Source organism: Tamandua tetradactyla, chromosome 8, assembly GCF_023851605.1.
Source record: "Tamandua tetradactyla isolate mTamTet1 chromosome 8, mTamTet1.pri, whole genome shotgun sequence".
NCBI lineage: Eukaryota > Metazoa > Chordata > Mammalia > Pilosa > Myrmecophagidae > Tamandua > Tamandua tetradactyla.
This window is the reverse complement of record NC_135334.1, coordinates 13534009-13542900: the sequence shown is the minus strand read 5'-3', so window position 1 is coordinate 13542900 and position 8892 is coordinate 13534009.

The window sequence follows — 8892 nt, the reverse complement described above, 5'->3', positions numbered from 1 at the left end:
ACAGCACTTAAAATTGGAGTGAGCATGAAGCCTTCTAATTTAGGTCAGTCAGAATGACACCTTCCACCCAGTGGCCTCATGTCCAAATGTCAGCACAGTTATCAAGTGCATAAACGGGAACTGAACCTGTGGCTCTGAGGTGCCCTGAAAACCAAACACAAAGCCCTCAGTGGCCTGGAAAAAATCAGATTTTGTAATGCAAGTACAGGATTGTTATTCTGACTCTGGGGTACAGTGGGAGAGACAGCTGAGAAATTGCATGCATAACTTACAAAATAATAGCTATAAGACTGTGAATGTGGAAGAGTGGAACATTGATCACTCTTCTCAATTTTGAACACAAAAGGAGGAAGTGGAGAGGAGTATCAAGAGGAATATTTTACGTAAAGAAAACTTGCATATATTTAGAAGTAGAAGAGTCTGTATAGAAGGACAGGTTAAAGGCCTAAGGAATAAGAGAACAGTTTGACAGAATAAAATCCCAGAGAACATGAAAAGAATTTGACAAAATTTAACATTCATTCATAATTTTAAAATATGCAACAAATTAGAGAATGATGGATAATTAAGATGAAAAATATATATAAAACTCAGCCTAGAGGCCAGCAATTTAATTTGGAAACACCGGTGGCATTCCCAATTAGAACCTAGAGCAAAACCAGGATGCCTACAGTCTCTAACATTATTTAATATTGTATTAAAGGTATTAGAAAATGCAGTTACAAAAAGGAAAGGAATTAGAAGCATAAGTATCAGAAAGTACAGGTAAAATTATCTTTATTTATGGTAGATTTTACTAAATATTGGAAAATTCAAAGAATCAATGAGAAAAAACATCTACAAATAATAATTACATTTTGCAAAATATAAAAATAACATAGTTAATTAATATAATTCATACATAGGCACAATAACCAGAAGATGTAATAAAAGATTAGAATCTCATTAAAATAGCAAAAATAAAACTCCCCTAATAACAAATATACAAAATATATAAGAGGGGCAGTGTGATGGTGGCTCAGTGGCAGGAATCTTGCCTGCCATGCCAGAAACCCAGGTTCAATTCCCGCTGCCGGCCCATGCAAAAGCAAACAAACAAATATATATATATATATGAGGAAAATTATAAAATACTATGAAAAATATTAATGTAGATCTGAACAAATGGGAAGTCATGTCACACTTCATTGGAAGCCTCAAGATCCACAGGTGTCAATTGTTCCTTAAGTTCACTTATAAATTTAAGATGCAAACAATAAATATACTATCAGGTTTTGTCTGGGGCTAGTTGTGAAGGTGAAGGTTAAACATGAATAGCCAGGAAAACCCTAAAAAACAAGAGCAATATGTGCGAATTTACACTTAAGATATGAAAACATTATGCAATTGCTATAATTAAAGCAGTGCGATATCAGCATATGAATAGACTGATCAATGGAAAAGAATAAAAAACACAAAAATAGCTGAAGCACCTATGAAATTCAGTATACAATGAAGGTATTATACACAATGAGGGAATTGTATACAATGAGTATCATAGCTCAAATCAGTAGATAAAAGATGGACTTTTTGTGATTAGAACAACTGGATAACCATATAAAAAAGATAAAGTTAAATTCATTTCTCACAATATAGAATGGTATAATTTCTATATAGAAACAAATGAAATCATACAAATGAAACAAACAAATGTAAATAAATAAATCATACAAATATTAAGAAAAAACTGGGTAAATTTCTTTGTAACTTAAAGGGGAAGAAAACATTTCTAACTATGAGACAAATTCCAGAAATAATAAAAGATTAATAAATTTAATAAATAATTTTTTTAATTCTTAAGGAAAATCAGAAGCTGAATCACAAATTGGGAAAAAATACAAGCAACTTATCACTGATACATAAGAGCTAATTCCCCTCATATAAAGTCCTCCTAAAAATTGTAAAGACCAAAATCCTGACAGAAAATGAGCAAAAGGTGTGAAATGACAAGAAGTAATACTAATAACCATTAAATACATGAAAACATTCCCAACTTTCTCATAGTAAGAGAAATGCACATTAAAACAAAATGTAAAAACTATTTCTCATCTATCAGGTTGGAAAATTCCAAAAGTTTAGTAATGCATCATGTTAGAGAGACTGTAGATTAATAGGCATTCCCATTCACAGCACAATTCAGTGGACGAAAATTTGGCAATATCCACCAAAATGATGTATGCATTTACCTTTGGTGCCAGCAATCACACCACCAGGAAATATACCAAATATACACTAGCAAAATTACAAGGCTGCTGATTACAATGTTAATTATAATAGGAAATATATTAGCAAATTCTAGTGAATCTACAAAAAACAAAAAAGCTACTAGAACTGATAATTTAGCAATGTTGCAGGATATAAGATGAATATACAAAAATGAAACATATTTTTATACAATAGCAACAAACAACCAAAAATAGAAATTAAAAAACATTTTATTTTTCAATGACATTTGAAAATATGACATACTTGAGGATAAATCTGATAAAAGATGTGCAAGACATGTACACTCAAAACTACAAAATATTGTTGACAGAAGTTAAAGACCCAAATAAATACAATGATATATTTTGTTCAAGAATTAGAAGATTCAACATTAACTCTTCCCCAAAAAGATCTGCAGATTCACGCAATCCTAATCAAAATCAAAAAGATTTTTTGTAGCAATTTACAATCTGATTTTAATATTCATATGGAAATTCAAAGGATGTAAAGTCACCAAAATAACTTCAAAAGTGATGAATGAAGTTGGAGAACTTATACAAAGTGACTTCAAGTATTATTATAAGATGTAGTAATCAAAACTGTGTGGTATTGACATCAAGATAGACCAACAGACAAATGGAAGAAAATTGCAAAGAGGATCATTGATTTCAACCAAATGAAATGACAATTACTGGACATCCATATGCAAAACAAAAACAACAAAATAACAACAATAAAAAAACTTTCATCCATATCCCACTCTTTATACAAAAATGAACCAAAAATGGATTATAGACCCAATATAAAAAGCTATTAAATATTGAGAATAAAATATAAGAGAAAGTCTGTGATCTTGTTTAGGCAAAGAATTCTTAGATATGACAAAAACAATCCTATTTTTCAATTAGGCAAACAAATTGAATAGGCACTTCACAAAAGAAGTTATCAATAGCTAATAAAAATTCTGAGAAATTCTGAGGCATTTCATATTAAGAATTACTGATTGTATATGTAGAATGGAATAATTTCTAAATGTTGTGTTAGTTAATTTTTTTATAATTAATAAAAAAGAAATGCTCTGAGGCATTGCTCAAAAGAAATGAAAGCAGATGTACACACAAAGACTTAAACATGAATGTTCATAGTAGTTTTGTTTATAATAGCCAAAAACTGGAAAGAAATCAGATGTCCATCATGTGACTACGGAGTCACATCTCCGTAGGGATAATCTCATCAGGTTTCTGACCTGCAGTACTGAATGGAGATTAAAAGAAATGGCTGCTTCCACAAGATGGATCAGGATTAAAACATGGCTTTTCTAGGGTACATAATCCTTTCAAGCCAGCACAGGTAGCATGATAAAAACTCTTTTAAACAGGACACAGATAATACTAACCATAAAAGGGAAAGTATATAAATCAAACTTCACTAAAATTTAGACCATCTGCTATTGAAAGATACCATTAAGAATAAGTAAGTTAGAGTCTAGGTGAAGATATTGCTATATGTTTATATATGTATATATATGCATGCATCTATAATAGGCATACAGGTACATGTATATAAAAAAGGGCTTAAATACAGAATTTTTAATTTCTTCAAATCAGTAAGAAAACAAAAACAATCCTATTTTTCAATTAGGCAAACAAATTGAATAGGCACTTCACAAAAGAAGTTATCAATAGCTAATAAAAATATGAAGAGGTGTTCAGCATCATTAGTCATTAGGAAAATTAAAATTAAAACAAAAGGCATTCCACTGCACCCATAAGAATGGACAAAATAAAAATACAAAGTATTAATAAAGGTGTAGAGCAGCTGGAATGCTCACATACTATTGATGGCTGTGCAAATGGACTCAGACATTTTGGAAAAGTTTGGTAGTATTTATGAAAGTTAAACATATGCCTGCTACCCATAAAATCCACATATAGGTATGTGCACAAAAAAATTTGCACCGTTGAACCAAAATACATGTTCAAAAATGTCCATAGAAGCTTTATTAAGAATAGGCAAAAACTTGAAGCTCTCTGTATATTCATTAATGGGATAAATAGTAAATTATTGTATATTCATATAATGTAAAACTACACAGCAACAAAAATTATAATCTACTGATACACACAACAATATGGAAGAGTATCACAGTCTTTATGTTGCAAAAAAAATCCAAAAACAATAGAATACCTGTTCATACAAAGTTCAGAAACAGGCAAAACTAAGCTAAATGATCTATAATAATAAGCCAAAACACTGGATAACTCTGGGGGCAGGGAGGTGGAGGGCAGATAATATTAACTGAAAAGGAGCAAGAAGAAACCTTCTAAAATGGATCAAAATGTTTTGTATCTTTATTCAACTTGTGGTTACACAGGCACATGCAAAAACTAAATAAGTTAGACTCCAAAATCCTTAAAAGAAGGACTTTTTCTGGAGGAGGGCACAGAATTGAAGAGTATCAGTAAGAGTAACTTAAAGGATAAAAAGAGAAAGAGGAAAAAAGAATAGATAGAGCTAACAAATAAAATCCAAATTATAAGATGGTAAATTCAAGAAATGCCTTTACAGTATTAATTTTGAATGTTAATGTATTCAACTCACTAATTAAAAGATTCAGATTTGTGGAATCGATTAAGAAATATGATCCAGCTATATGCTGCTTACAAGAGACTCATCTTAGACACAAGGATATAAATAGACTGAAAGTGAAAGGATGGAAAAAGATGTACCATGCAAACTGTAACCAACAGAGAGCTGAAGTAGCTATGCTAATATCAAACAAAATAGACTTCAATGTAAAGACATCAGAAGAGACAAAGAAGGACACTACATATTGATAAAAGTTAAATTCACCAAAAAGAAATAACAATCATAAATGTTTATTCTCCCAATTCCCAATCAAGGAGCTCCCAAGTACATGAAGCAAGCACTGGCAAAACTGAAGGGAGCAATAGATGTTTCAACAATAATAGTGGGATACTTCAATATACCACTCTTCTCGGTAGTAGAACAACCGGGCAGAGATTAACAAGGTAAGAGAACTTAATTTGATAAGTGAATTAGACTTAACAGACATTTATAGATTGTTACACTCTGAAACACCAGGATATACATTCTTCTCTAGTGCTCATGGAATGTCCCCAGGATAGATCATATGCTGGGGCACAAATAAAAAGGTCTTTACAAATTTTAAAAATTGAAATTACTCAAAACACTTTCTTTGATCACAATGGAATAAAACTGGAATACAAAAACCACCAAAGAATCAGAACTTTCACAAATTATGGCAATTAAATAACACACTCTTAAACAATCAGTGGGTCAGAGAAGAAATTGCTAGAGAGATCGGTAACTATCTGGGATGAAAGAAAATGAGAATATGACATATCAGAATTTATGGGATGCAGCAAAGGCAGTGAAGAGAGGGAAATTTCTTGCCCTAAACGCCTATATTAAGAAAAAGAAGAAAGTGCAAAAATCAAAGAGCAGCAAACTAACCCCAAATCAAACAGAAGAAGAAAAATAAAAAAGATTAAAGCTGAATTAAATGAATTGGAGAACAAAAGAAAGAATCAATAAAACCAAAAGTTAGTTTTTTCAGAAAATAAAAATAAATGATGGACCCCTCACTAGGCTGACAAAGAAAAAAAAGGATGCAAATAAGCAAAATTAGAAATGAGAAGGGTGTAATTACCACAAACCCTGAAGAAATAAAAAAAAAAAATCATGAGAGGATACTATGAATTACTATATGCCAATAAACCAGACAACAGAGATGAAATGGAAAAATCCCAAGAAACAAATGAGCAATCTACACTGACTCAAGAAGAAATAGAAGATCTCAACAAACTAATCACAAGTAAAGATATTCAATCAGTTATGAAAAATCTTCCTAAAAAGAAGTGCCCAGAGCCAGATGGCTTCACAGGGGAATTTTATCAAACATTCCAAAGAGAAACCAATTTTGCTCAAACATTTCCCAAAAAATGAGGAAAAAGGAATACTACCTAACTCATTTTATAAAGCTAGCATCACTCTAATAGCAAAGCTGTGTAAAGATGTTATAAGAAAGAAAAACTACAGGTGAATTTCCCTAATGAATATAGATGCAAAAATTCTCAACAAAACACTAGCAAATCAAATCCAATGACACATTTTGTGGATAAACAAAGTGTAGTATATATATATACAATGGAATATTATGCAACTGTAGGACGAAATGAAGTTCTGAAGCACATAACAAGATGAATAAACCTTAAAGGCATAATGCTGAATGAAATAAGCCAGACACAAAGGGATTAATACTGTATGGTTTCACTTTTATGACATGGTAAAGGTAAAGTCAGAGGCTTATGGTAAAAAATATAGGGGACCTAGAGATACACGGAAGCTGGAGATGGGCAAACGGCTAGCTAATAGGGTTGAATTTAAATGTAAGGAAATGGATAAATGTGAAGGCAGTTCATTAGTAGGTCCATAAGTAATATTGCCATATTGAAGGTGAACATGATTGAAAGGGATTGTATAGAGCCATATATCCCACCGATTAACACTACAAATATAAATATACTTGCATGAACTACTTCAAAGTTATGAATCTTGTACAAAGAGTTTATAATATTAGGATATAGGGGAAAAACTAGTATGGCATGCTATGGGCTATGTTTAACAGGAAGACATCAGCAATATCACAGCAATACCAGGGATAAATCATGGAGAAAGTTAAGGGGTGGTTTAGATTTTCTATTTCGTGTGGGTGTGACTATTGGTTATTTTTCTCTTGGGAGCAAAAAAAATTGCCTAAAATTCAGAGTGTTGATGGACTGCTGACTTTGGACGTTATACATGATGCCCAAGGGATGGAGGTGGCTGAAGGATACACTGACTGAGAAGTAGGATGATGTATACATATGCTTGAATATGGTGCCTCTACAGAAAGGAATGAAGTTGCAAGGCAAGTAAGCATTGTATGGTCTCATTTAGAAAATATTTATAAGGAAATTGGGTCCTAGATTTTAAGCTCTTATAGTAGTCATATTTAGTTTGAAGCAGTAATTGTCATTTCTAGATTTTGAGAGACTGTGCTATATATGTATAATCTGGTATTTCCCTGCAACTCTGGATCCATGTGTGACACCTAAGATTCAGAGTAGGAGTTCTACAGTTCCAAATGCTCATTACCACATGCAATAACTGTTAAGGAAATTGATAAAGAAGTCAGGCTTCAATTAGAAATAAGAATGAAGCCAATCTGGTTGGGATTAAGGTAAATAAGAATTCAGAGGGAAGGAAGACTGTCTGTATTTTAGAAGTTCACCTACTCTATGAGACCAAGGAAGAGAGGCTTATTTTGTCTAGTACCTAAATTTTCTGTGGCACATAATCTAACTCACCCTGTCTGGATAGATCATGTAAACAATCCAAAAACAGGGGGCCCAGAATGGGGATGAGAGCTTGTAATTCTGTATAGCTTAATGTAATGCCCTGATACATCACACAGTTTGTTGAGCAGATAATTAAAAACTATGGGCAAAGCCCCTTGAGGGATGGGAGAAAAAATGTGAAACTTTTAAACTTAACCACTGGGAAAATCCCTAATACTGTCTCAAACATTAGGGACTCTAAAGTCTATAGGCCAAGCTTACTCTTGTGAAGCTTATTGATGTAGTGGAGAATCTTAACCTACCTATAGTTATGCCTAAAAGCTACTTCCATGGGACCTCTTTTATTGCTCAGATGTGGCCTTTCTCTCTCTAAGCCCAACTCTGCACGTGAAATCATTACCCTCCCCCTCTGTATGGGACGTGATGTCCAAGGGTGAACATCTCCTTGGCAACGTGGGATATGACTCCCAGGGGTAAGCCTTGCCCTGGCAACCAAGGGATCAACAATACCTTCCCGACCAGAAAGGGGAAAAAGAATTGTAACAAATAAGGTATCAGTGGCTGAGAGAGTTCAAATAGAGTCAAGAGGCTACTCTGTAGGCATGCTTCAGCTAGACATTGCTATTTATCATGGTTTGTCAAACCCCAATCAAAACCATTCTTGTCAATTCTGAAGAACCCCTAGGGCTTTATGTGAGATTCTACAAAAGTTTCATGTAGTATGACTACTTTCTAGAAGCCTACAGCCTCCAGATGGGTTCCTAGGCCAGATAAGTCCTGAAACCCAAAGGAACCAGCTTCTCTAGATCATCAGCTAGTTCCATCCCCCATCTTATATAATTGATAGGTCTTTTCAACATGAAAAAGTTAGAAGGGCATAGCCCAAATACCCCTAAAGATAGAGAGAAATATCAAAGGAGAAGGAGGAGTTATGACAGAGAAGATAGGATTTAACAAATGAGTATGATTGCTGAATTATTTTATCGATCTTTTTTTTTAGTCTCCACTGTCTTGGAGCAGCTAGAAGTAAAAATCTAAAGTTGTGGAATTGTAACCTATACCAAACTCTGAAATCTGTTCTACAACTAATTGCTGCAGTGGGCTTTGAAATTTATTGCTTTTTGGTATATGTGTTATTTTTCACAGTAAAAAAATTAAAACTTCTGTTTTATTCCATTCCCTACATTGTACTGCATACCCACCACACCCACTCACTTTCAAATTCAGAGTCACCTGATTTTGATGACCTGTTCAATTTCAGCTG